We start from the raw sequence: 7,855 nt of genomic DNA, 5'->3' as shown, positions 1-7,855 counted from the left end.
GTGTGTGTGTGTGTGTGAGAGAGATTTCAATCTAGGATGACCTGTAGTGAGCCTGATAGATCTAACTGTACTGAAATCTAAAGTGTGGTTCAGCCCTTTTCAAGACGTTGGGTTTTCTCTATAAGCATGATCTATAACATAGTTCTGTGCTCTTTCGAATGCAGACGTCTCCATGGTTTGTTTTTAATTCATCTGATCAGTTTGACCGCTTTGAACCCGGGATTGTTATTTCTTTAATCCGCCCTGAGGATGTTTTGAATGTCAGCTTGGGTTAGCTCTCGGCAGAGTTAATCTTTGCTATAGTTGACACATTCAAGGCAGTTGAAAGCAAAGTGAATGTTATACATTATTTTGTGGTGAGGTTTGTGATGCACATCAAAAGCTAAACCTTACCCAGGGGGGGTGGGTGGGTGTGTGTGTGTGTGTGTGTGTGTGTGTGTGTGTGTGTGTGTGTGTGTGTGTGTGTGTGTGTGTTTGTTTGTTTCCCCTCCCATGCAGCAAAATAAAGAAAAAAGAAAAATTGTGTATTCGCACAGAGAGGGACCCACTTTTTTTGTTTGTTTTTTAGGGTTTTAAACTTGGTCCCTGTTGGTTGAGCTGTGGTTCAGCTACACTGATAAGAATTTCATGTTAAGGTTTTTTGGGGGGGGTTTGTAACAAGCAACTCATAAATCTTGTTTTACTTGACATCTGTGCAGTATTGTACTAATAATGTACTAGATCCAAGGTGACAATTGTAATAAAAATGGCACATTATGTTGCAGCAGTGCTACAGGGAGTTAACAGCTAATTTTTATCTTCTTTTGTTTTGCCCACCCACCCACCCCCCCTCCAAAAATCTTAAGATTGGTTGTCAGGATTATTTGCAATAAATTGATGATATACTCAGCTGTGGCCTGGTGTTCCTCTGGTAAACAATCTTCTCAATGGCCAATCTTATTTTACTGATAGCTGCCTTTTTTAAAATTCGAGTTATCTTTAACTTAAGAACTAAAGAAGACATCCTAAAGCCAGTGAATGATTACACTTCCCACTGCAACTTGAATTCTAGAGTATTTCTTTAAAGATTGAAGCATTTTTATGTTCTTTTATTTCATATCCTTTTGGCTTGTTTCCCCATTCACTTCTTTCAGACAACAAGCTTGCAGGTTTAAACAGAGACTCCACACATCTATATCATTGATGCTAGGATTCACAGAGCCTCACAATTGTGACTGTAAACCTGCACAGGAAGTTCAGAGCTGGGCTACAGTCCTGCTACTATAACCACACTCCTCTCCCAGAACCTGCTGCATACAATAAGGATGAAGGATTTGAGTGAAGTGACTGGTCTATTCATCTGTAGACGAGACTCCCAAGGCCCTTTCTCTGTTTTATCAGCACAGCTGCAAAGAGCAGGAACCCTCATCCTGTAAAGTCACCTCCCCCATGTGTTGACTCCTCGAGCAGTTGCATGCTTCTGGTGTGGAGTCGAGGCTCACCTCCCATCCTGTCTTGTGCTTGTGTGGATTTGTTCCCTGCGCTGGCCGACTGCTGCCGTCAGGGGATTTAGCAGGCACACGCAGCATGGAAAACAGCAGTTTTGTTTTAATAGAAACTATGTATTTGGTACCTAGTGTGTGATACTCGAGGGTTTAAAAGTCAAAAGGGTTTGGTTTTTTTGGTTTGTTTCAGTAAATCCATTCTTTGTTTTATTTTTTTTCCACCTTCTCTGCCCTCATGTTTTTTTTGTTTTGTTTTTTTGTTTGCTTTTTTTTTTTTCATTGTGAAGTGGGCATGCTTGTCAAAAATGACAGATGCTCTCTATTAATAGGCTTATAACCTCATAAATAGTTGTGTATAAAATAAACTGTTATAACTTCTTTTTTAATAAAACATTCAATGTGTATAGATGGTCTTTGTCTGAGGGTGATTATTGTGCGATTTTTATCTGCGCATTTTCCTGAGAAATTGTGCACTTTAAACTCCAGATACATACTTACTGGTCACTTTGTTAGATACACCTGTTCAGCTGCTCATCAATACAAGTACTTTATCAGCCAATCTAATGGTAGCAATTCATTACAATTACACTGTGTGCACAATTATTAGGCAAGCTGGATTTTTGAGGATTAATTTCACAACTACAGTGCACTCGGTCAATCCAAATGTTAATGAACCTAAACCTGAATGTTTAAGAAAGTAAAAGTGAGGTTTTGTCTTTAAGAGAATGAGAATATAAGCACAATTATTTGGCAACTATTAGTGTGCAGAATTATCATGCAACTAAATGAAAAATGAGCATTTTCCCATCTCACTAGTTTATTTTCATCTGTTAAAGTGAGAATAATAAAACCACTCAAAATTTACATATAAACATTTCTAACATGTCAAAAAATAAAATCAGTGACCAATATAGCCACCCTTCTTTTCAATAACTGTCACATGTTTTTTGCTCTGTTGACAATCAACTGTTTGTGCTGCAGCAACCACAGCCTCCCAGACACTGTTCAGAGAGGTGTACTGTTTCCCTACACTGTAAATCTATTCAATTCAATTTTATTTATATAGCGCCAAATCACAACAAAAGTCGCCTCAAGACGCTTCATAGATACAGAGAAAAACCCAACAATCATATGACCCCCTATGAGCAAGCACTTTGGCGACAGTGGGAAGGAAAAACTCCCTTTTAACAGGAAGAAACCTCCGGCAGAACCAGGCCCAGGGAGGGGCGGCATCTGCTGCGACCGGTTGGGGTGAGAGAAGGAAATCTCCCATTTAAGCAGGGCCCACAGGTTCTGAATAGGGTTTAGGTCAGGTGAGGAAGGGGACCATGCCATTATTTTTTCATCCTTAAGGCCTTTACTGACTAGCCATGCAGTGGAGTACTTTGATGCATGCGGTGGAGCATTGTCCTGCATAAAAATCATGGTCTTCTTGAAAGATGCAGACCTTTTTCTGTGCCACTGCTTGAAGAAAGTCTCTTCTAAAAACTGGCTGTAGGTTTTGGAGTTGATTTTGAGGCCATCATTAACCCGAAGAGGTCCAACAAGCACATCTTTAATAATACCAACCCATACCAGTACCCCACCTCCACCTTGCTGGCGTCTGAGTCGAAGTGGAGCTCTGTGTCCGTTACTGATCCAGCCATGGGCCCATCCATCTGGGAGCAAAACGTTTGATGGTTCTGTGGTCAGTCACCCCCCCAATATCTTGGTAATTTCAAGAGTTCTGCATCCCTCTGAAAGAACTTCTACAATTTTTGACTTTTCAGAATCCTTCAAATCTCTTTTTTGGCCCATTTTGCCTGAGGAAGAGAAGCTGCCTAAAAATTATGCGCACCTTTATATTGAGTGTTGATGTCTTTAGGCCACACCCTCACTCATTACGCAAATACACATCACCTGATATGCTTAAATCCAATAGGCACTCAAGTTTATCCAGCTCGAAGTTGGAAAATATGCATAAAAATTATAATACGGCCAAAATACTCACTTCCCTAATAATTGTGCACACAGTGTAAGCATGTAGACATGGTCAAGAAAACCTGCTGAAGTTAAAACTAAGCATCAGAATGAGGAAGAAAAGGGATGTAAGTGACTTTGGACATGGAATGATTGTTGATGCCAGTGTGGCGTGATGAGTGTATTATATGTATGAGCTTTTCAAACAGTAAAGGTGCAAAAAATAATTGGAATATGGTGCTTTTTTTTAAAAAAAAATCATTTTGTTGATCCTAAATTTGTATCAACAATTATTTTTTATTATGGATTAACACACAGAATGGTTCAAAATAAAGATTTCATTGATTAATTTCTGTTGCAACATTCAGAGGGTAGGGTCAGGCTACTGCGTGAACAACAGGAAAGTGTGGATCCATCCTTCCTGGTTCAGACTGTTGGTGGTGTAATGATTGGACCCTTCTGTACCAGCTGAGCATGGTTCCAGTGCCACAGTCTACCTGACTATTGTTGCTGGTCATGTCAGGTCATCGATGTATGCCCAAACTGTTCCATGGTGCTTCCAGCAGCCGTGTCACAAACATGCTACTGAGTTCACTGTACTAAATTCACCTCCACAATCAACATATGTCACTCCACTAGAGCACCTTTGGGATGTGGTGGAGTTGTGGTTTGGATCATGGATGTGCAACTGACAAATCAGCAACAACAGTGTGCTGTTAAGCTCAAGCAGGTGACCCAGACGCTGTGAGGATAATGAGGCAGCCAGGCTCCTCTGTGGGCCACTTGCTGCATGTCTTACCCCTGTTTTCCTTTTGTATCCTATACAAATACTACCAGAAGACAATCTGAAGAACCACAAAAAGAATACTTTGTCTCCATCTGGCCCATTGTGTCCATCTGGGGTTAAACACCATAATATGTAAGCCTCAAAACAGTATTCTTTTCATCTTATGGCACAGATGTGTCTGGATACTTCAAATAATCATTGAGGCTGGTTATAAACTTCATCAGTACTACATCTATCGTGCACAGGAGAATGAGATTCAAGTTTTAGGTTTTCTTTCTTTCCGTCTAAGACTCTCACTTCAGGTTTTCCTCTCAAGGTCCACTTGACACGATAAGACACGGCAACTAAGTGGCAAAGTCCTGGATATAAAGCAATGCATCTGACTTAAAGGTGCCTTCAGCTCTGGACAAATTGCCCAACCTTGTGATTAGGAGGGGCAGCCAATCAGAGGAAAGTTGACTTAAAGGAAGAGATGAGAGGCTGAGCTAAGGACCACTATAAGATAAAGAGGGCTCAATTTAAAGTGTGAACCATGCTGATTCGCTTTAGTAGAGGCTAAGCTGGAATAGAATATAACATAGTATAACAGGTCCACTTTAACTATCAACTTATTCCACTAGGTGTCAGTGTCGAACTGCACTCCTGTGTCTGATATTCCCCATCATGTTTGTACTTTTAAGTCTGGCATAGTCTCTGTGAGTACTGTGAAACTTGAGACTCACATTACTACCCCAGTCTTGCCGAATGACCTCAGACACACAGCACCTGATCTACGGAGCATATTTACCTTTAAGAATGCTATTCATGGGTAAAGAATCAACCTCTTTCAAATTTAGGAAGACGTGGAGAGGTTTGGCTTCGGTGTGTAAATCAGTATTAAATACTTCATTGATCTGTCTAAGAGCTGTTAAGATTGTGAGAGCTATAGTGATAGGGGGTCATATGATTGTTGGGTTTTTCTCTGTATCTATGAAGCGCCTTGAGGCGACTTTTGTTGTGATTTGGCGCTATATAAATAAAATTGAATTGAATTGAATTGGGGTTTTATTTTGAAGGGAGATCAACCTTGCTATGACGGCAGTCTCAAAGTTCAGTGCAGTGTCCGCCAACAGGCCAGATGAGGGCGCCGCCTCCTGCTCCATCCTTTGTCCTCAGTCGCAACCCGCTCTGTATAATCACAGCAGGAGAAAATAAATGCTGTGACATAAGGCTGTTTAATCCTCTCTCCTCTGAAAAATGTATTCTGTCACGCAGCAATCTGCTCTCCCTTCCTGTCTGTCCTTATTGCAGTAGCAGTGCAGAGTCACATAATTACTCTCTTATAGTTCTGTGTTCATTTTTCTTTTTGTAAATTTGCTGTATTGTGTATCTATTTCCTTTCTTTAGGTTATGTAGAAAAAAAACCATAAATTACAAACAGCCTTCCAGTACATCCTGCATACACTTCTATTTTTCCTGTATTGTATATTCAGTGCCAGGCCACAAGCCACAGCGTGTCGGAGCCCTAGAGGGTCTTCATCTTGGCCTGGAATGTCAGTCAGGTGATCAACAGGTCGTGGTTTGTGTGCCAGCACAGCCAGAAAACATGAAAAAGATTCTGCCACACAAAGATTGATGTAATAAGGGAAGACCTGGTGAGCAGCCAGATCCTCCACATCCTTAATGTCATCAAGGAGTTCTGCAGCAAATTAGTAGGCTACTGCACTTCAGCTACATGACAGATTTAAAGATTTAAAAAGAAAAGAAAAGAAAAGAAAAGAAAAGAAAAGAAAAGAAAAGAAAAGAAAAGAAAAGAAAAGAAAAGAAAGGGCAACAGCAGCTGACCTGACTCGTAATCCCTAGTTTGAGTAAATCTTGAAAAACAAAAGCTTCTAAAACTGACTTGTGTCTCTCATTTTGCCATCTTTGCATGTTAGAAACCTTATCTTTTAAACACACACACACAGTCTGTAAAACATGCAAATCCGAAGTCTAAACTAAAAGGTGACATTTGTCAAGGTTATGAGTAAGAGTGATGAGTAATGTCACCTTTATGTATAAAATTGGCAGGGTGAAAATCTGACATCTTGTAGCAGCATATTTGCATGTCTTGTAATTAGGATGTGTTAGTTTAAACCTGAATTTGGGCATTCCAAGCAACAGCAGCTTTGATGACAAATGATGACAGGCCCACACACTATATGCTTTATTTTATGCAATATGGCTAAGGAGTATTGTTCAACCTCTTTCTAAAGCCCGACACCCTGTTCCTGCATCAGAAAAGGAGGAGGATGCAGGGAGGGAGAAGAGGGCGAGGCTATGTCTCCACACAGCCCTGACCTCCAGAAGTCCAGCAACCTGAGATCCTCAATGAAATATTTAAAGCTTCTGTTTTATCCGCAGTGCGTTGGTCAAGACAAACTGCGGGCCTGCATGACGTAATGCCAAAGCCATTCACCAGCTGTCTGATTGGTCCACGCTGAGCAGGGTGGTCAGGTGTCCTGTGCCTCTGTGGCCTTTTAAGGCATTATGATGCCCCGAGGCTTCACATTAGACTCATGACTATCTGCTTCAAGTTATGATCAATCACGGTTGGCTACAGCACTTTCCACAGCAAGGCTTTTAGCAGTGATCCTGCCTTGTGTGCACATTCTCTAACAAAGGCAATTTCAGCCAATCTATGTGTATAAAAGAGACAGTGTATGCTTTTTGTGACTTTAGGCCTCCAGCTTTATGGTTTAATAAGTTACAAGAGCAGAAATTAGATTTTTTTTTTTATGTGCTGTAACCTGAATAAATTTGTATTAGGTTTCATGTATGATTTTTTTTTAAAGCATATACATAATAATAAATTGAGCCAGAGTGCAAGGTTTCTCGTGTTGGTGTTAGGTGGCAGGCAGTGCTCTCTCATGTTACAAGCTCTGTTTCACTGGCACGGCAGGGGGTGGACGAGGGCAGTGATGCCGGTGCAACAGCAGCAAGCGGTACAATGATGCTGCTGGGTCTTTACTAATAAATGAGCCGCTGATTAACACGCCTCCCCAACCAAGACCACCACCGAGCTGCTTGTTCTGCAGAGCCTAAAGCAGGAGAAGACAGCAGAGAAACAGTGCTAGTGATGACAGGTGGTGCAGGAGTCATACAAATCACCTTGCAGAAGCTGGTTTGTTGGGGGGGGGGGGCAAATACATGATGATATATATAGATGATATAACAGTAGATTCTACTTTCTACAAATAATAATAATAATAATAATGATTAAAAAAAATAGCAGGACTTAAGATCTAAGCCAGTTTATTTATTTATTTTTTGCAATTTGCTTTTGTGTTTGTTTGTTTGTTTAAGCAAAACTGGACATTCCTGCGAAAATATACATTTTGTTCGGGTTATTAACATTTTCCCGATGTTGCATGTTTTGATCCCCCATCTGAACAATTAGGTTGAAAATTCATATTTTCTCAAAAAGAATGAACAAATCATTGTCATAATCCTCATGATTTAATATAATTGAAATGCAATTATATCACTAAGATGTAATTATTGTATCCAATATACCCAGCAAATTAAGATAAAAAACAATAATTGCAATGACTGTATATGATATAAAAGATCAATCAGCATTTTCTCCTGTGACACACTTTAAAAA

This window comes from Haplochromis burtoni, unplaced genomic scaffold (assembly GCF_018398535.1).
Source record: "Haplochromis burtoni strain Fernald_Lab_line unplaced genomic scaffold, NCSU_Asbu1 Contig_98, whole genome shotgun sequence".
Taxonomy (NCBI): domain Eukaryota; kingdom Metazoa; phylum Chordata; class Actinopteri; order Cichliformes; family Cichlidae; genus Haplochromis; species Haplochromis burtoni.
The sequence above is the reverse complement of the archived record's forward strand: the minus strand, read 5'-3'. Positions refer to the sequence as shown.